General features: G+C 35.9%; 1 protein-coding gene and 1 non-coding gene across 5 annotated transcripts in view; one reads left to right on the forward strand and one right to left on the reverse strand.

Annotated features, from left to right (window-relative positions):
• CDH18 (cadherin 18) overlaps positions 1-20,964 on the forward strand; it is a 411,562-nt gene that overhangs the window by 154,699 nt on the left and 235,899 nt on the right. The window lies entirely within an intron of this gene.
• TRNAC-ACA (transfer RNA cysteine (anticodon ACA)) lies at positions 5,309-5,380 on the reverse strand. The gene has a single exon. It is a non-coding gene; the product is annotated as a tRNA-Cys (tRNA).

Raw genomic sequence — 20,964 nt, forward strand, 5'->3', positions numbered from 1 at the left:
ATTAGATGGACCTTTGTTGACATAGTAATGTCTCTGCTTTTTAATATGCTGTCTAGGTTTGGTCATAACTTTCCTTCCAAGGAGTAAGTGACTTTTAATTTCATGGCTGCAGTCACCATCTGCACTGATTTTGGAGCCCAGCAAAATGTAGTTAGCCACTGTTTCCACTGTTTCCGGATCTATTTCCTATGAAGTAATGGGACTGGATGCCATGATCTTCGTTTTCTGAATGTTGAGCTTTAAGCCAACTTTTTCACTCTCCCCTTTCACTTTTATCAAGAGGCTCTTTAGTTCTTCACTTTCTGCCATAAGGGTAGTGTCATCTGCATATCTGAGGTTATCGATGTTTCTCGCAGCAATCTTGATTCTAGCTTGTGCTTCTTCCAGCCCAGCGTTTCTCATGATGTACTCTGCACTGAAGCTTTTTAAATGAGCAGGGTGACAATATACAACCTTGACGTACTCCTTTTCCTATTTGGAACCAGTCTGTTCCACGTCCAGTTCTAACTGTTGTTTCCTGACCTGCATGCAGGTTTCTCAAGAGGAAGGTCTAATAACTCTCCTCAGTAGCAACGATGTCATCATGTCCTATTGACATGAATAAAATTAATAATATCTGTTCAGATGAATTGCTTTGTGTATAGTTCTCTTGAAAAAAGTCATAGATTAGTGTTCTGTGTTAGTTAGTTAAACTGTTTGTTGTAGCCTTAGATGGATCTATATAATTGAACTGACTTAAATTGAACACTTAAGTAAATTTCCTGGTATGTAAATTAAACTTAAATAAAGCTAAACAAGCAGACAAAGAAATGAGACAAATTGAATATGCTTTTACACAATTATTAACTTCTTGTAACAAAATTTACCAGCTATTACCAGGAAGGGGGAAAAATAATCTCATTGACTATAAAATGTAAATAATAGGAAATGATAGGAATCCGTGTTGGTTCATTATAGCATGTTTTATGCCAGTCCTTCCTGTTTAAAAAAAAAAATCACACAGGTTTATCTTCTTTTGTACTTCACTCTGTGTATGCTGCTTATCAATAGTGACTGTTGCAGAAAAGGTCAGAAATTAATATATTGGTATCTCGAGTCCTATTAGCTCTATGATAATTAATTTTTGAACATTGAATAGATGGTTGACAGAAAGTATGCCAGTTGTTTTGTTTAGACTGTGGACCTAAATAAGCATCATCTGTGGAGTACAATCACCAAGCATTTCAATTTTCATTCATATACTTGTATTTCTTCTAAGAGACTATTTATTCCCCAGAAATACACTACCATTCCATTGACTCCCTTAAGATTTCCCCCTAATCAAATATCTTAGATATTTAAAATGAAATCTAGATTGCCTTAGGATAATATTATTTCTGTCATCTGTCTGTCTATCTATGTATCTGTCACCCATCAACCTCTGTATTTCAGCCAAGTATGATTTGTGCATTTTTGTTTTCAAGTTAGACAATTATTCCCTTAAGGCTAATCCTTCCAAGGCTGCTGCTGCTGCTGCTAAGTCGCTTCAGTCGTGTCTGACTCTGTGCGACCCCATAGATGTCAGCCCACCAGGCTCCTCTGTCCATGGGATTCTCCAGGCAAGAGTACTGGAGTGGGGTGCCATTGCCTTCTCCGCCTTCCAAGGGAGACTCCTCCAATTCTGGTTGGTTCCCCGTACTATTTAGTCAGAATTAACTTCTTTGATCTTTACACTCCCTCTTTGTAGATCTCATAAAACATGAAAAATATAACTTCTGCTCACGTATTACTTTTCCTCTACTTTGAGAGCTCCCTTTTTATAAATCTAATAAATTTGAGATGTAAAACTGTGTCAGTTAAAGATATACATTGTGTCACTTTGATACATTTACCTATTTTAATATGATTGTAATACAGTGATATTTGTCACATTACATAAATATGGTGCTATAGTATCTATATTCAGTGTCCTGTGAATTATATTCTCTAGGGCTTATTTATTTACTACTTGGTATAAGATTGTACTCTTAAAGATGATCACTCTTATCCCCTCCACTCCTCCATCCCCTGGTAACCACCCCTTTACTCCCTGTCTTTTACAAATTTCATGTTTTTAAATTTTGCACATAAATGATATCATAACAGCTCTTTTAATGTGTGGACATGACCATGTTTTTGTTTATCTCCGAACCAGATTCCACATAGTGCCTTATTCTTGGGAATATGTTTCTAATATCTTTACTGAGGAAATATATTATCTAACTTTAACTATAAATTAAGTTAATAAAAATTTGGTAAAAAAAATGATCTATTTTTATTAGAAATTTGATTTTTGTGGTAATTATTGGGCTTCCCTGATAGTTCAGTTGGTGAAGAATCTGTCTGCAATGCAGGAGACCCCAGTTCGATTCCTGGGTTATGGAAATCCACTGGAGAGAGCATAGGCTACCCACTCCAGTATTCTTGGGCTTTCTTTGTGGCTCAGCTGGTAAAGAATCCGCCTGCAATGCGGGAGTCCTGGGTTCAATCCCTGGGTTGGGAAGATCCTCTTGGAGAAGGGAAAGTCTACCCACTCCAGTATTCTGGCCTGGAAAATTCCATGGACTCATAATCCATGGGGGTCACAAAGAGTTGGACATGACTGAGCATTGTGTAATTTTGTAAAAAAAAAAAAAAAATTACAAATTTGATTTTTTGTAATTATTATTATTTTTATTATACTTTCTAACATATGCCCCATCTTTGGTATTCTATAAACATCTTTTTATTATTTTTTTTCTATTCCTGTCAGTCAGGTAACCTTCTAGTTTATGATCCTTTTCAAAGGAATGTCAGGAAATTAGTATGTAGCTGCTGTCAGGAAACTAATGTAACTGCTGTTAGAAGACCAAGTATTTGAGGGCATCACCATAAAAAAAATCATTAGTGAGTTGCAAGATAACAGAGAAAATTATTCCTGAGAAATGAAAACACGTTTTACATGTATATAGTTGAAAAGTGAATTCCTAAAATTGGAACTCCTTGATAATTTCCATTCCTCTTCTTTATGTCTTCTATAATGATTCCAGCAGGATTCCCAGGTGTCTCAGTGGTAAAGAATCCACCTGCCAATGCAGGAACTGAAGGAGACACAGGTTCGATCCCTAGGTCGGGGAGATCCCCTGGAGGAGGAAATGGCAACTACTTTGGTATACTTGCTGGGAAAATCCTGTGGACAGAGGAAACTGGCTGGCTACAGTCCAGGAGGTTGCAAAGAGTCAGACACTGCTGAGCAACTATGCACAAAAATGCACAAATGATTTGCATATTGTGTGACAAGTACATGACAACACTGTATTTATAGAAATATGATTCATGAAGTGTGGTTTCCAAAGTAACCCAAGTTTCTAGTGTAACTCTCATTGTATGTTATTACCATAATTTAACATAATTATTTTATTTTTCCAAAATGTGCTTCTCTTTCACTTATTGAATTTAGACAGGTTGAACATCTGGACCAGAAAAGAATAATTAAATTACCGTCTTTAATATTCATTTTTCTCTGTTTTTTTCCTTTCTGTCATTTTATTTTCCTTTGATCTTTTGTGCCTACTTCTTCCAACCTTTTTCAGTAAGCCTGTCTTTTAAATGTTAAATAAATGGCTAAAGCTGCCATTCCCTGTAGAGTGGAAAGAAAACTGCTGTCCCTGGTATTCTTCTGAAGTTTCAGATAGAAGCAGGGAAGAAGCCTCTTCTCTGATTTCTAGGTCCTAACTCCAGTTTTAGTTCTTAGAGCTTCTATCTTTAGTCTACTTCTACTAAAGAACAAAATCACCACTTCTTCATTACCCAAAATCTGCTAACATAGGATCCTGGAGGAACTAGAATTTTTTGAAGGTTGAGGAAGTGTGGGAGGTAATCATGACTCATGTGAAAAGAAACCAACTTGAAACAGAAAAATAAATATTCCAAATTCTTCATTACTCTGTCTCATTGGAAATTTCAACTGCCATTTTGTTTCAAAGGAGCCCCATCTCCCTGACTCTTTGAACCATTTTTTGTTGTTATTTGTTTCCATCTTCTCAATACCTTTGAATGTTCCACAGAAATGGGATTTTTTCTATTATGCAGATAAATACAGATCTGTTTTTTTTTTTTTTTTTTTTTACACTTTCGTTCACCTGACACCTGCAAGGAGGTTTACCGCTTCTCTAAGTAACAGTACAGTGTGGATTGTTTTCTTCTAAGAGAAGATGCCTGTTCATCCCTGGGTTGGAAACATTCACTGATGAAGAGAATGGCTTGGAAATCCAGTATTCTTGCCTGGGAAATCGAATGGACAGAGCAGCCTGGTGGGCTACAGTTCATAGAGTCACAAAGAGTTGAACAGAACAGCGTGCATGCAGACCACAGTCAGTCAGTCAGTTCAGTCACTCAGTAGTGTCTGAGTTATTGTTACCCCATGGACTGCAGCATGCCAGGCTTCCTTGTCCATCACCAACTCCCAAAGCTTGCTCAAACTCATGTCCAGCAAGTCCGTGATGCTATCCAGCCATCTCATCCTGTGTTGTCCCCTTCTCCTCCTGCCTTCAAACTTTCTCAGCATCAGCGTCTTTTCCATTGAGTCAGTTGTTCGCATCAGGTGGCCAAAGTATTGGAGTTTCAGCTTCAACATCAGTCCTTCCAAAGAATATTCAGTACTGATTTCCTTTAGGATAGACTGGTTAAATCTCCTTGCAGTCCAAGACACATACACACACATAAAAGAGAAAAGAGAAGACAGGAAATTTCTAAGAGAAGAAATTGTCCTTCTCTCACAGAGATATGTGTTAGCCTTCTTTTAAAACATAGGCATTTCCGAATTTGTTAATGAAATATTTCACCAAATATGCATGACTTAGACCTTTTTATTATCTTAGCAACATTTCTCATCCTTTTCTGTATCTACTACCAGTTATTTTTATTTATAATAATTTACTCACTACAATCATTATTTGTCCTCTTTGTATTTCTTGATTCCAGCTTGTTTCTTTCTTTCTTCACATTTTTTCTTTTTCCCCTCACTAGATTGTTCCACTTTAGTCAGTAAAATTTCATATGCTTTTCTTTAAAAAGGATTTTGCAAATTTTTCTCTCAATCTGATGTTAACTAAAGAGTTTCACAGAATGATAATTATAAAGAAACTGCTATGATCTCAACAAAGAAAGAAAGAAAGAAAGAAAGTGAAGTCGCTCAGTTGTGTCCAACTCTTTGTGACCCCGTGGACTGTAGCCTGCCAGGCTCCTCTGTCCATGGGATTCTCCAGGCAAGAATACTGGAGTGGGTTGCCATTTTCTTCTCCAGGGGATCTTCCCAAACCAGGGATCGAACCTGGGTCTCCTGCATTGTGGGCAGACGCTTTATCCTCTGAGCCACCAGGGAAGCCTCTACACTTTTCTTGGGAGAAAAATAATAAAAGCCCTTCCTATTGGGAAAGATCAGGTACACAAATACATGCACAGCTGTGGGAATCCACCAAAAAGTACTGACAGACAAGCTTTCCTGTGGGCACACCCATGTTTGTAAAAGACTCATCAGAAACTGTTGTCCCTAGTTTGTGAAGCATTCATCCAGAACAGAAGTTAAGTTTGGTGTGAAGAGATGAGGGCTTTGTGGTCACAATCCTTCGCTGTGAAGAAACTATATGCAAACTAAAATAAAAGCAAATAAAAAACTGAAATAAAAGCAAATCAAAGCATAAACAGCTTTGAAAAGCTCTCTACTATCTATTTATCTACCGATATTATACATATTAGAAATTATGACATAATTAGCAAAAATATTATATGTGTTTGTGTGTCAGGATCAGACAGAGTTATTATCAACAACTGAAATTTGTTTCACATTCTTGAAGCATTTATTCATATATTCATTGTGTGAATAAATGTTTATGATGCATTATAGGTAGCATTTCCTCTGCTAGCTGAGCATTTATAGTTTTACTACGATTTCACTGACAGAGCCACTACACACTCAAAATGCTCAGTTCCCTCTGATTGCACCACTTGAAAACAAATCCAGGAACAGAACTATGCCTGTCAAGATGGTTCACTGTTGTTCACATCCCTTCAGTCCTGCCAAACACTGGTGAACTGCTCTCTCCAGCTGTCTGCTTGATTGACTGCTAGGTGTAGCTGGTTGATAGCGGTGATTGACCCAAAGGAATAGTTCTTTGTTTAAGGCACTTGATAACCATATGTAAATAAAATAAATAATATTAATCCTTTGGGCTTCTCAGAATTTATTTAAGAGCATTGCAAGTGGAGTGACTCATGGAAATCAATTTGATTTTCAAAATTAATTGTTCTCTACTCAATACTTCTTTTTTAAAATTAATATTTATTGGAGTATAGTTGCTTTACAATATTGTGTTAGTTTCTTCTGTACAGTAAAATATATCAGTCATTCGTATCAGTCATTATTTATCTATTTTATATGTAGTATCAGTCCAGGATTCTTGGGCTTCTCTTGTGGCCCAGCTGGTCAAGAATCCACCTGCAATGCAGGAGACCTGATTTAATCCCTGGGTTGGGAAGGTCCCCAGAGAAGGAAAAGGCTACCCACTCCAGTATTCTGGCCTGGAGAATTCCATGGACTGTATAGACCTTGGGGGTCACAAAGAGTGAGACACGACTGAGCGACTTTCACTTTCACTTTTCATCAGTACTGTATATGTCAATCCCAATCTCCCATTTCCTCCCATCACCCTCCTCCCCCCTCATTATCAATATATTTGTTCCCTAGTCTGTGTCTGTATTTCTGCTTTGCAGATAAGATCATCTATACCATTTTTCTGGATTTCACATTCATGCATTAATATGTGATGTTTGTTTTTCTCTTTATGATTTACTTCACTTTGTATGACATGCTCTAGATTCACTCACATCTACAAATGGCCCACTTCCCCCACTTCCTATGGATAAGTAATATTGCATGGTATATATGTACCACTTCTTTATCCATTTCTTTGTCAGTGGACATCTATGTTGCTTCCATGTCCTGGCTACTGTAAATAGTGCTGCTATGAACATTGAGGTACATGTATCTTTTTGAATTATGGTTTTTCTCTAGGTATATGCCCAGGAGTGAGATTGCTGCTTAAGTCTATAGGTTTTCATCTGTAGCTGCAGTTCTCAATCTTTATGCTGTCTCAACATCTTTTAGTACTCATATTTATAATGTATTCTCTTTGGGGATATTAGAAATGGTCATTCTCAATGGATGAAAAAGAGAAAGCATTGGCGAGTAGGGCGGAAGAATCGAATACTCAATAAGAATAACTTACTCATACACGAAAGCTAAAGTTTTAAATTTCATTTGTCATCTCTTTCTCAATGAACTATTCCAGTATACTATTTGTGGGCTACTACAATCAAATCATGACTTTCAATAACTACATTTATATATGAAAAGTAGCATGACACAGTGGAAAGAGTTAATGGCTGTGGCTTCAGAAAAGTAATTTATTCTCTCTGAGCCTCTATTTCATCATCTTTAAAATGAACAAACTAACGAGTACCTTACATGATTACTTTAGAGATGAGAGGAAATACATTCCCAATATCCTGGATAACTCCTAATATTTGCTTGCAGTTATCATTTATATATCCTTTTTGATGAATGTAGCTATTATTTCTATTTTATATTCTATATATGAATACACTATATTATTCTTGAAAGAAACATACCTATCTTGCTTTTGTTTATTCACACCTCCCAGCAAACAATATTATAAGTGTCTAGAACATGTCTATTGCCACCTTGCGTTATGTGTGTTTTACCATAAAAAGGAAACAAATATCTGTTGCTTTAAATTTAATTTTCTCTTCTTTTTAAAATGTTTCTTACCTCTGATACAATTTTCCAATTGTTTGTGTATGTGCTATGGAGTAGCACTGGTGGTGTTTGCTCCATGCAAGTGCAGCACAGATGTTCTAAGCAAGCAAGTGGAGTCTGATTTGTAACTCCCACCCACACGATAAGTTGTGCAGTATTATGCACTCAGAAGCTATGTAATTTTGATGGGGCATAATTTAATGACTGCTTTAGAAAAAAAAAATAAATCTCTTTTTTCCAGAGGTAAATAGGACAGGGACATCTCCAGGAAAAAGTGTTGTAAGAGTACATCAATCAATAGCTAGAACAGATTTAACATGTAAAATGGTTTTGGTCTAAAAACTTATCTTCATACAAAATATAAAGAAGAAATTTTGCTAATCCCTCTCAAACTCTTCCAAAAGACTGAAGAAGAGAGAAGAAGTAGCCACAGCAGTCAGACAAGAGAAAGTGTTTCCAATTGGAAAGGCAGAAAGTAAAATTGATACTATATGCAGATGACATGATACTCTATATAAAAACCCTAGGGATTCCACACAAAAAGTACTAGAACTGATAAATGAGTTCAGGAAGATAGGACATGAGATTAATATAAAGAAATCAGTTGTATTTCTTTATACTAACCATGAAATAGAAGAAAAAGACTATAAACAAACAATATATTTTAAAATTGCACCAAAAATTAAAATACTTAGAAATAAACCTGAGTAAGAAGGTGAAAGACATGCTGACAACCATAAAACATCAATAAAGGACATTAAAGATGATTCAAAGAAATAAAATGATATTTCATGCTCTCAGATTGAAATAATGTTGGTTAAATGGCAATACTATCCAAAGCAATCTACAGATTTAATGTGATCCCTATCAAATTACCCATGACATATTCCACAGAACTAGTACCAGTAATTCTGAAATATAGATGGAAACTTAAAAGACCCAGAATTGCCAATACAATCCTGAAGAAACAGAACAAAGCAGGAGGCATAACCCTCCCAGACTTAGAAAACACTGCAAATGTAGAGTGATCAAAACAGCATGGTAATGACACAGCAATAGCCATATAGATGAATACAACAGAATGTAGAATCAAGAAATAAACCCACAAACCTCTGGTCAATTAATCTTCCACAAAGAAAGCGGTAATATACGATGGGGAAAAAATGGTTTCTTCAGAAAGTCATGCTGGGAAAGTTGGACAGTCCATGCAAATCAATGAAGTTAATTATAGTTAGAGTATAGCCCCACACCATACACAAAAATAAACTCAAAATGGCTTAAAGACTTAAATATAAAACAAGACACTATAAAACTCCTAGAAGAAATCATAGACAAAGCATACTCCGACATAAATTGTACCAATTTTTTTTTTAAGTCTGTCTGTCAAGGCAGTAGTTATAGAATAAAAAAATAAACCAATAGGACCTGATCAAATTTACCAGCTTTTGCATAGCAGAGGAAACCATTAGAAAGCAAAAAAAAAAAAAAAAAAAAGCCTACAAAATGGGAGAAAATATTTGAAAATGATGTGACTGAAAAGTGCTTAATTTCCAAAATATATGAACAACTTATACTACTCAACAACAAAACACAAACAACGCAATTGAGAAATGGGTAGAAGACCTAGACTTCTCCAAAGATATACAGATGGCCAATAGACACGTGAAAAAAATGTTCAGTACTGCTAATTATTAGAGAAATGAAAATAAAAACTGCCATAACGTACCACCTAACATGAGTCAGAATAACCATCACTAAACGGTCTACAAATATAACAACAAATGCTGGAAAAGATGTGGAGAAAAGAAGATCTGCCTACACTGGAACTTGGTGTAGTCACTATGGAAAACAGTATGAGAGTTGCTCAGAAATCTTAAAATAGAATTACCATATAATTCAGCAGTCCCACTTCTGGGCATATATCTAGAACATAATTAATACAAAAAGAGCACGCAACTCGTATGTTCATAGCAGCACTACTCACAATAGCCAAGACATGAAAACAACCTGATTGTCCCTCGATAAATGAATGGATAAGGAAGACATGGTACATATATACAATGGATTGCTGTTGTGTTGTGTTAGCCACTCAGTCATGTCTGACTCTTTGTGACCACATGGACTGTAGTCCACCAGGCTCCTCTGTCCATGGAATTCTCCAGGCAAGAATACTGGAGTGGGTTGCTATTTCCTTCTCCAGCAACAGATACTACTACTCACTTATTAAAAAAAAAAAAAGAAGAAGAAGAAAGAAAGAAAGAATACCATTGCAGCAACATAGATGCAACGAAAGATTATCATACTAAGTGAAGTAAGTCATAAAGAGAAAGACAGATACCATATGGTATCATTAAACATGGAATTAATATGAGGCAAACTAACCATCTACAAAACAGAGGTAAATTCACTGACAGAGAGATCAGATTTGTGGTTACCAAGGTGGGGGAAGGTAGGGGAAAAATGGACTGGGAGTTTCAGGTTCACGGATGCAAGCCATTACATATAGAATGTATGAACAAGGTCCTGCTATATAGACCAGGGAACTATATTCAATATCCTGGAATGGAAACAAATAGAAAAAGAATGTATATGTATAACTGAGTCGATGTTCTACATAGCAGAAATTAATACAACATTGTAAATCAACTATATTTCAATAAATTATATAAGGTATAACTCCAGGATATGGAGTATGCTCCTTAGTGGAAAGACTTGGAGTCAGCAAACTAAGGTCAATCCTGATTTTACTTATTTTTTGGCAGTATAATTTGGAAATGTCATTTAGCCTTTCACAGACCCATGTGCAGGATATTTTGAGTAAGACAACATAGTGAGAATATACAGTCCAATACAAAACATGAGTGTGTTAAGAGATTGAAGATACGTACATGATCAGTGAATATGCCCATGCATACATACATCTGCACTGAATAGAGGCTGATTAACCTGTTAAATAAAATCCCTGAACACTGAAATATTTATATATTAGAAAAACAAAGGTTATCAGGTGGGATAGAACTCATGCAGTATTTCAGGAAACAGGGAATGTTTATTAGGGTCCAGCTAGTGTTCTACTTTGCAATTGTTGAAAAGGAGAGGGTCTCACTTATTCTGGGAGTTCTGCAGAGAAGACTTAATTATGTTTGGGACCCTAAAGGAAGAGAAACAGACTGACATGACTGTCCTAAGGAATATATATGATGGAAACTATGATTATATCCTATTCTAAGAGCATTCATTTCCTGATCATGTTCTGATATTTCGCCTTCAAGTCAAACCCTAGTTGGTGAGCACTCCTCTAAAGTCCAAAGGGTACAATCACCTATCACGAACATTGAAACATACACATTTAGAATTCTATGTCTCTCCCTCTCCCCTCTTTCCCAAGAATTGTTGTTTATATAGATACATTTCTTTAATTTCATAGTTATTGAAAACTGTTAAAATATTTTATGGATGGAAATTATGCCTACTTCCAAGTTTTACTATACTGCTTTCTATTTACAATATTCTCCTCATACAATGACTTTGGATTTATGGTAATTTTTGACTCGTTATAATTTCAAACATATAAATATTTAAAGATAACTTTTGAAAATATCTTATTACTTATGGAGTCAGATTAGACATGTGCAACACCGAAAACCACTATATTGAAGCTAGGGCTTTTCTCAGGAGTAACCATTCATACCACTGTGTCAGTTTTCTTCTGATGATTTTCCATAGCATCATAAGAGATATTGTCAGATTTGTAAATAAACCTTCAATAAAAGGAGCTATGTTTTACAGCTTGTTCATACCCTGACTAGGAGAATAAAATTTTTAAAGTCATACATTAAGAATTCAGTTATAAACTACTTAAGATAACCAATATGCCTACAGTCAAAATGAATACATATTTAATAAACAATTTTGCATTTGGGATACAATTTAAATAATATATCAGTTTTATGTTCTATTAACTTGAATTATGTGAAATATGCAACTAAGACTGATCTATAGCTGATCATTCTCATCCCAATAAATTATATGAGATTTAATTTCCGTTTGAATCTGAAAAAGTCAGAGAATCACATGGAGCAATTGCCCGATACTAGGATATATGCAGGAGGGAAATTACACTTTTTGAACATAAAACAAGTATTATTTTCTACTTTCCTGAATATCTTCTTCTTTTTAAAAACAATACTTGTTTCAACTAAAACTTCCAATTATTTCTACAACTCGAATAAAAGCAAAATCACTCATAAGATTCATTTCAACTAATTCATTCATTCAGTCAGTATTTCTTGCTTGCCCTGTATGTTCAAGTCTAAAATGTTAACTATTGTTCATTTAATTTATTCAGTTAATGGAATAAATTCAGGGTTTAAATTGCTGACAACATTTTCTTTCTCTGATTTTCATAAAATATTACCAAGAAACAAAAACAAAATTTCCAAACTGGCGCTCAGCATTATTTATATTAACAATGCCCATCATATTTTCCCTATAGAATCGGACAAATATGTTCAATCTTATTTGAAGTCACTTTTGTCAATAGTAAATATGTTCAGTCTTATTGAGAACAACTGGGTGTCTCCTGCGATCTCTTTGTAGAGGATAAATCATGTTCAAAACCGGATTCAACTGAAAAATGTTGTCAGTGGTGACAGCATTTAGAAAAATTCAGCTCTCTGTCACTAAAGCTTATGTTGATTATGCAATATGCTTTCATTCGGTATAGCATATCTTTGTCCATAAAGTACACTGACACTTAAAATTCCAAGTTCATCATAAATATATTTTAACCTCCAAATCAAGATACAAGTTTTAAAAATAGTGTTTAGAGGATTATTTACATGAAAAGTGATGGAAAAATCTACACTTAAGCTAATGGTCTTTATTAAAAATTAATTAAATTCTATGGAATCATGACTACTATAGCCTATTAAACCATTTTTAGATCATAATGAAGGAGTAATGAGACTTATTTGTCCCATAAGATATTTTTAATGAACTAAGAATATGTTTACCCCATGGATAAAAATTCTACAGTTAACTGAAACACAAATGGTCTACAGTTACCTAATTTTTGAAATCTATGAATAAAGCACTTGATTTGCTTTAGTAGTTAGTCTTTTCTGTGGGGACATGTAAAACTATACTGGTTAGCAAAACTCCCTCAAATTCCAATAAAAATTCTAGGTTTTCATTTGCTTCCAGATCTCTAATTTAAAGAGCCAGTAATTTGAATGAGATGTAGCAATGCATGTTCTTTGAAATCTAGATATGAGCTGAAAAAAAGAAAAAAAAATGACTGGTGAGCTCTGAGAAACAGATTTTACACAAGTGGTACCATATTCGAATGATAGGGTTGTATTTCTTCTCTGGCATAAACTCCTCATGTAACCAATTAAATCAGTTCTTAAACCTCAGCTTCAATTTTCTTGCCTTTGAAATAGGAATAAAAATGCCTGTCTTCATTTGCTGTCAGGATAGATGTGGATATTAAAAATCTTACACACATGGACACACACATGCAGGTTCATACACATGTATAACTTTATGTGTTCTAAGGAATTATCGTTCTTACATCATTAAATTGCATTAAAGCAGTGCTACAATGTATGTTCTAAATAAATGTGTGGAAATAGGTACTCTTATTTGACTGCAGGTAAACAGCTGGGCAATCAACCTTATTTTGACTTCTATGTTTGAGGTTGTGTTAAAGCTTTTGATTGGTGATGTTGAAGGTGAACTCACTTCTTCAAGGTGTTTATCTACCTCACATAAGAGAATTCAACTTTGGTTGCATTTGAAGTTAAAGGTAGCTCTACATGGCACTTGCAATAAATTCTGACTTTGATTCTTAGAGTTGAAGTTATCCAAAATGTCAATTCAGGGAGCATTAACTTGGTCCTGATTACAGCCCCAGGATGCTGATTGCCATAGGAAAACCTGTGTCATGGGCAAGCCCATGTGTTATTGTCAAGGAAGGAGTAATAATTGCAATTTTATGACTATTTGTATAACTGATTGTCAGGCAAAAAATAAAGTGTCCCATTTTTAGGCTTTCAGTATATTCTAAATTTTACAGGGAGTAGACAAGCTATTTCTGTTATATAAGCACATCAGTGATCATTCATTTGGTCCCTTTTTGAATAGCAAGATGATATTTAACAAGGAAGAGCCTTGCATCCTTAGAGTTAACACTGCAGTGATATTTTTAAAAGTATTCTTTGTAGCAAACATACAACATGACCACAATTTATGCCCTTAATGTGTACTTGTTCAATAGAAAAATCATTAGTTTGGAGACAGAAGCTCAATGCAGAAAAAGAAAATAATTATGAGTATGTCCTTCTAGCAAACTGCAGCACTGTTCTGTATGCACACACACACAGCCCTGGAGCTATAATTCTATCACCCATCCATTTCACACATGCATGCATGAATATGTGTGCACACAGTCACACACTAAGAAAGAGGTATTTTGTTGTACCACAGGCAATCAAGTGGAATAAAGCACAAAGCTCTGGGTTCAATCAGTACAAATTACCTGAGCCCTGCTCTGTTTCAGGCTCTGTTCTAAGTGCTGTTATATACTGTTCCCAAATGTAGCAAGATTGCCCCTCCTCTTCTTTTTTTAAAATTTTCTTTCTTTCTTTCTTTATATTTTTGGCTATACTGGGTCTTTGTTGCTGCACAAGGGCTTTCTCTAGTTGCAGAGAGTGGAGATAACTCTCTAGTTTCAATGCATGGGCTTCTTATTGCAGTCTCTTCTCTTGCTGTGGAGCACGAGCATTAGGTCCATGGGCTTCAGTAGTTGTGGTACATAGGCCTAGTTGACCTGTGGCATGTGGAATCTTCCTGGACCAAGGATTGAACCTATGTCTCTAGGATTAGCTGGCATTGTTGTGCTAAGTTGCTTCAGTTGAGTGTGACTCTGTGTCTCTACGGACTGTAGCCCGGCTGGCTTCTCTGTCCATGGGGATTCTCCAGGAGTGGAGTCGCCACCCTCCTCCAGGGGATCTTCCTGACCCAGGGATTGTACCTGTGTCTTATATATCTCCTGCATTGACAAATGGGTTCTTTACCACTAGCACCACTGTCTTCTGTTTTTTTGTTTGTTTGTTTGTTAGTTTGGGGAAGTCCTCTTTCCCCTTGATATAAATTCTTTTCTAGATTCCTTCTTGAAGTGTTACCTAAGTCTTCTGACCTTATTACATTATGTCCTCCACTATACATAGTTGACCTTGTCATTTATTTATTCAACAAACATTCATTAACATTCAATAAACACTCACTAACAATCATCTCCCACAAAGTGTTAGAGACTCCAGTAGGCAATACAAATAAAGGTAAAGATTACCACCCCCAACTATACACATACACACAAAGAAATTAATTATAAATTAATTCAAGAATCTATGTATTGGATATTGCAGCAATATTGATCTGGGGTGAACGTGGCCTCTAGTGGCTTGAAGTCACTGGATTTCAGTTCCCAGGCAGATATTGGGGTCAGGTCATGGCAGTGAGAGAATCAGTCCTAACCACTAGACCAGTGTTCGGTGATAAGGCCCTGTCCCTTTGGCTTTGCAGAAAAAAATTTCCACAAAGACAGCAAGTATCATAGTAGTTTAAATCACTTACGGGACATTTCTTCTGGGTTTCCTTTGGCCAATCATTTTTTTTTTTTTAATTTATTTTTAATTTATTTTTTTTAATTTTAAAATCTTTAATTCTTACATGCGTTCCCAAACATGAAACCCCCTCCCACCTCCCTCCCCATAACATCTCTGTGGGTCATCCCCATGCACCAGCCCCAAGCATGCTGTATCCTGCGTCAGACACAGACTGGCGATTCAATTCTTACATGATAATATACATGATAGAATGCCATTCTCCCAAATCATCCCACCCTCTCCCTCTCTCTCTGAGTCCAAAAGTCCGTTATACACCGCTGTGTCTTTTTTCCTGTCTTGCATACAGGGTCGTCATTGCCATCTTTCTAAATTCCATATATATGTGTTAGTATACTGTATTGGTGTTTTTCTTTCTGGCTTACTTCACTCTGTATAATCGGCTCCAGTTTCATCCATCTCATCAGAACTGATTCAAATGAATTCTTTTTAACGGCTGAGTAATACTCCATTGTGTACATGTACCAAAGCTTTCTTATCCATTCATCTGCTGATGGACATCTAGGTTGTTTCCATGTCCTGGCTATTATAAACAGTGCTGCGATGAACATTGGGGTACATGTGTCTCTTTCAATTCTGGTTTCCTCGGTGTGTATGCCCAGCAGTGGGATTGCTGGGTCATAAGGTAGTTCTATTTGCAATTTTTTAAGGAATCTCCACACTGTTCTCCATAGTGGCTGTACTAGTTTGCATTCCCACCAACAGTAATGGGCCAAAGAACTAAATAGACATTTCTCCAAAGAAGACATACGGATGGCTAACAAACACATGAAAAGATGCTCAACATCACTCATTATCAGAGAAATGCAAATCAAAACCACAATGAGGTACCACTTCACACCAGTCAGAATGGCTGCGATCCAAAAATCTGCAAGCAATAAATGCTGGAGAGGGTGTGGAGAAAAGGGAACCCTCCTACACTGTTGGCCAATCATTTTGATCTGATTCTGAGTCCGTGTTTAGTATATCTTAGGATCCTCCCAGGTGTGTGTGTGCACATCTGTCAATCAAGATGTATTCCAGCAAAGAGCTCTATGGGTAGACTTGACATCACTCTCCTTTGGAACTCTAAGGAGCTTTCTAGTTGGGAAAGTTTCTTTGACTTCAAGAGTGAGAAATATGTGTTCTCTTATCTGGGCAGGGCCCAGCCTCCTCTCTCAATTGTCCTGCTATTGATATTTTAGAGTTCCTATCCACAGAAAATGCTCACCATGTGGGGAGAGGGGCATCTCTTTCCTCAATATGATTGCTAAGCTAGTGAAATATAGATTCAAGAATAGTAAATATCTATTGATATTTATGAAAGTTTGTATTTTACCTTCTTTAAAACTTTCTATATCTGCTTTAAAGTATGCCTCAATTATTTGTTGTTATTTTCTTGCCAGATAATTACAAAATCAAAATGATGGGCATATGGAGAAGGTATTCTTGCTTATCACTTTCCATTATTTAATTTTATCTATTATCAAATATTTTATTCAGTTTCCTTAAGAGAGTTTTGGTTACCCTCTCTATACTGTTTAGTCACCATTGCTCAGAATAGAATTTAAAATAGCAGTGTAGGGAGAATACACAGCTTGAAAAAATAGCCTAAAAAAATTAACTGTGCCCTTACATATTGAGGAGACTGGGCCTACTGACATGAAAATTTGTTCTCAGTCCTGAAGACTGAGTTGTGTTTGTGTGTCAGCTTTTGTAAATGTGTGTGTATGCACATGCATATGAATGCAAAGTGTGCAAAAAAGTAAAATATACAACTGTCTTAAATATGAAATGGATTGGAAAATAATTGAACCAAAATTTGACCCAGATTTCTCAGTTTCAACTTTCCTGGTAACATTTCATAGAGACATCATCCAATCATATTTTTAATTACATATGACCAATATTTTGAAACAAAATTATAGTTTGGGAAAGATTTAAATAAAATACTGAATTGAGATACCAAGAATGAATATGGAGGGAGGTGCAGATTACTAATTATATGGAAATAATAAAATATTTTCCAATTAGAAATCACAAGAAAAATGCCTTTTATATGGTTTCAAACATTTTAATTATTTTTTTAATTTTTAAAATTATAAAGTTGATTTCAATTATCTTATACAATTTCTAAGAATATTTATTGCTTGAAATTGAAAAATATGGTTTAACTTTTACTGATTCTAAAAGTTTAGTTTTAGAGTTAGTATGAATTTAAAAAACAGTAAAAGAATTTTTATAGAAATAATTATATGTTTTGAAACTTGATTTTAAAAATGTTGCTTATAAACACTCTCTGAACTTCATAGATGATTCAAATGTTTTATGGTGCTCTTGCTTCTTTGAACATTTTCTATTTTCAACAGATTTTTTACAAATGATTAATAAAGCAATCTGAAGTTCAAAAATATAGATACAAACAGAATTTGCAATACATGAGATCATAGAATCATCAACTTTTTGATATTACAGGTAGAATCTCTTCCCTTAACCAATTTGTATTATCACAGAAGCTACTTTTGTGTATGTGTGTGTGCTTAGTTGCTCAGTCATGTCTGACTCTTTGTGACCCATGGACCTCTGTCCATGAGCCCACCAGGATCACCAGGATCCTTTCTTCACGGGGATTTTCCAGATAAGAATACTGGAGTGGGCTGCCATGCCCTCCTCCACGACATCTTCCCAAACCAGGGATGGAACCCAGGTTTCCCACATTGTAGGCAATTCCTTTACATCTGAGCCACCAGGGAAGCCTAAGAATACTGGAGTGGATAGCTGCTATCCTTCCTGAGGGAATCTTCCAGACCAAGGAATCAAAGAGGGGTTTCCTGAGTTGCAGATTCTTTACCAGTTGAGCTACCAGGAAAGCCTCCTTTTGTGGATATTGAATCACTTTTCAATCTTAGATGAATTGTCTTTGATGAACTGAAATGGACAAGGCCTTCCATTTTTTTTTCCAAATTAAATTAGTACCAAATTTTTACTACTTTGTTTAATATATCTACAATAATGGCTTAATTAAATACACATTATTTGCTAGACAAATAGTAGGATTTATTTTTCTTCATTTTTTGTTATAATACTTTTAATCCACCAACAATTTTCTCCACAGATTCTTATATCTAACTTGAGGTGATTCTTGATTGGGTATTCTTGGTGGAGAAAACATTTATAATATTTCTGGTTGTAATTTTAAGCCCCCTATTATTTTTTGAAACAATGACAATAACAGTAATTTAGTGAGTTTGAAATACAGTGAATTCTGCTATAAAGCTTGTTTTCTAGACACAAATGTATTCCAATGTGGTAATTTTCACATAATATCAATTTTGCATTTGTTTATGCACTGTTTTTAGAGAAGAAAATGGCAACCAACTCCAGTGTTCTTGCCTGGAAAATTCCATGGACAAAGGGGCCTGGCAGGCTATAGTACATGGGTTTGCAAAGAGTCGGACATGACTGAGCAACTAACACACATGTATTATTTTATCCACAAGAAACACCAGGTAAATACAAAGTACTGCATCCAACTGAGTCCACAAAAGGTGCACGTACGCACATTGCAGACATCTACCAGCTACCTCACAGCATTTATAATGAACTCCATACCCATATCAGATATTACAACTTTCCCATCTGATTTCAGAAAACCGTCTTTTCATCATTTCACTGTAATCAAATTGCAACTCTTCCAACAGCCACTTTCATGTCCAAACATGAGGTTTTTTCAAGGAAAAGTAATATATTTACTGCAGTATTGTATTTTTTAAGCATTTAGAAGGTGTAAACAGTTTTCATTAGGTTCCTAATTTGTAATTTACTATGTAACTGACAACTTTCCGATTATTTTTTCCCATTTAGAAAAAACTATAATTTACATATTTCTAGAGATTTTTATTATTCTTATAAACATCAGTTCAGTTTAGTCACTCAGCCGTGTCTGACTCTTTGCAACCCCAAGGACTGCAACACACTGGGCTTCCCTGTCCATCACCAACTCCTGGAGATTGCTCAACCTCATGTCCATTGAGTCAGTGATGCCATTCAACCATCTCATTCTCTGCCGTACCCTTCTTCTCCTGCCTTCTATGTTTCCCAGCATCAGGGTCTTTTCCAATGAGTCAGTTCTTCACATCAGGTAGCCAAAGAATTGGAGTTTCAGCTTTAGCATCAGTCCTTCCAATGAATATTCAGGACTGATTTCCTTTAGGATTGATCGATTTGATATCCTTGCAGTCCAAGGGACTCTCAAGAGTCTTCTCCAACACCACAGTTCAAAGGCATCGATTCTTCAGTGCTCAGCTTTCTTTATGGTCCAACTCACACCCATACATGACTACCGGAAAACCCATAGCTTTGACTGGACAGGCCTTTGTCAGCAAAGTAATGTCTCTGTTTTTTAATATGTTGTCTAGGTTTCTTCCAAGGAGCAAGCTTCTTTTAATTTCATTGCTTCAGTCACTATCTTCAGTGATTTGGGAACACAAGAAAATAAAGTCTCTCAGTGCTTGCAATGATTCCCCATCTATTTGCCATGAAGTGATGGAACTGGATGCCATGATCTTAGTTTTCTGAATGTTGAGTTTTAAGCCAACTTTTTCACTCTCCTCTTTCACTTTAATCAAGAGGCTCTTTAGTTCTACTTCACTTTCTGCCATAAGGGTGGTGTCATCTGCATATCTGAGGTTATTGATATTTCTCCGTGCAATCTTGACTACAGCTTATGCTTCATTCAGCCCAGAATTTTGCATGATTTATTCTGCATATAATTTAAATAAGCAGGGTGACAATATACAGCCTTGACGTACTCCTTTCCTAATATGGAGCCAGTCCATTGGTCAATGTCTGGTTCTAAGTGTTGCTTCTTGACCTGCATTCAGATTTCTCAATAGGCAAGTACTGTCTGGTATTCCCATCTCTTTAAAATTTTCCCACAGTTTGTTGTGATCCACACAGTCAAAAGCTTTGGCATAGTCAATAAAGTAAAAGTAGATGTTTTTGTGAAATTCTCTTGCTTTGTTCTAGATCCAAAAGATGTTGGCAATTTGACCTCTGATTCCTCTGTCTTTTCTAAATCTAACTTGAGCGTCTGGAAGTTCGTGATCCATGTACTGTTGAAGCCTGACTTGAAGAATTTTGAGCATTACTTTACTAGTATGTGAGATGAGTGCAATTGTGCATTAGTTTGAACATTCTTTGGCATTGCCTTTCTTTGGGATTGGAATGAAAACTGACCTCTTCCAGTCATATGGCCACAGCTGAGTTTTCCCAGTTTGCTGGCATATTAAGTGAAGCACTTTAACAGCAGCAGCTTTTCAAATTTGAAATAGCTCAACTGGAATTCCATCACTTCCACTAGCTTTGTTCATCGTGGTGCTTCCTAAGGCCTGCTTGACTTCGCATTCCAGGATGTCTGGCTCTAGGTCAGTGATCACACCATCATGGTTTTCTGGGTCATGA

This window comes from Capricornis sumatraensis, chromosome 18 (genome assembly GCF_032405125.1).
Source record: "Capricornis sumatraensis isolate serow.1 chromosome 18, serow.2, whole genome shotgun sequence".
Lineage (NCBI taxonomy): Eukaryota > Metazoa > Chordata > Mammalia > Artiodactyla > Bovidae > Capricornis > Capricornis sumatraensis.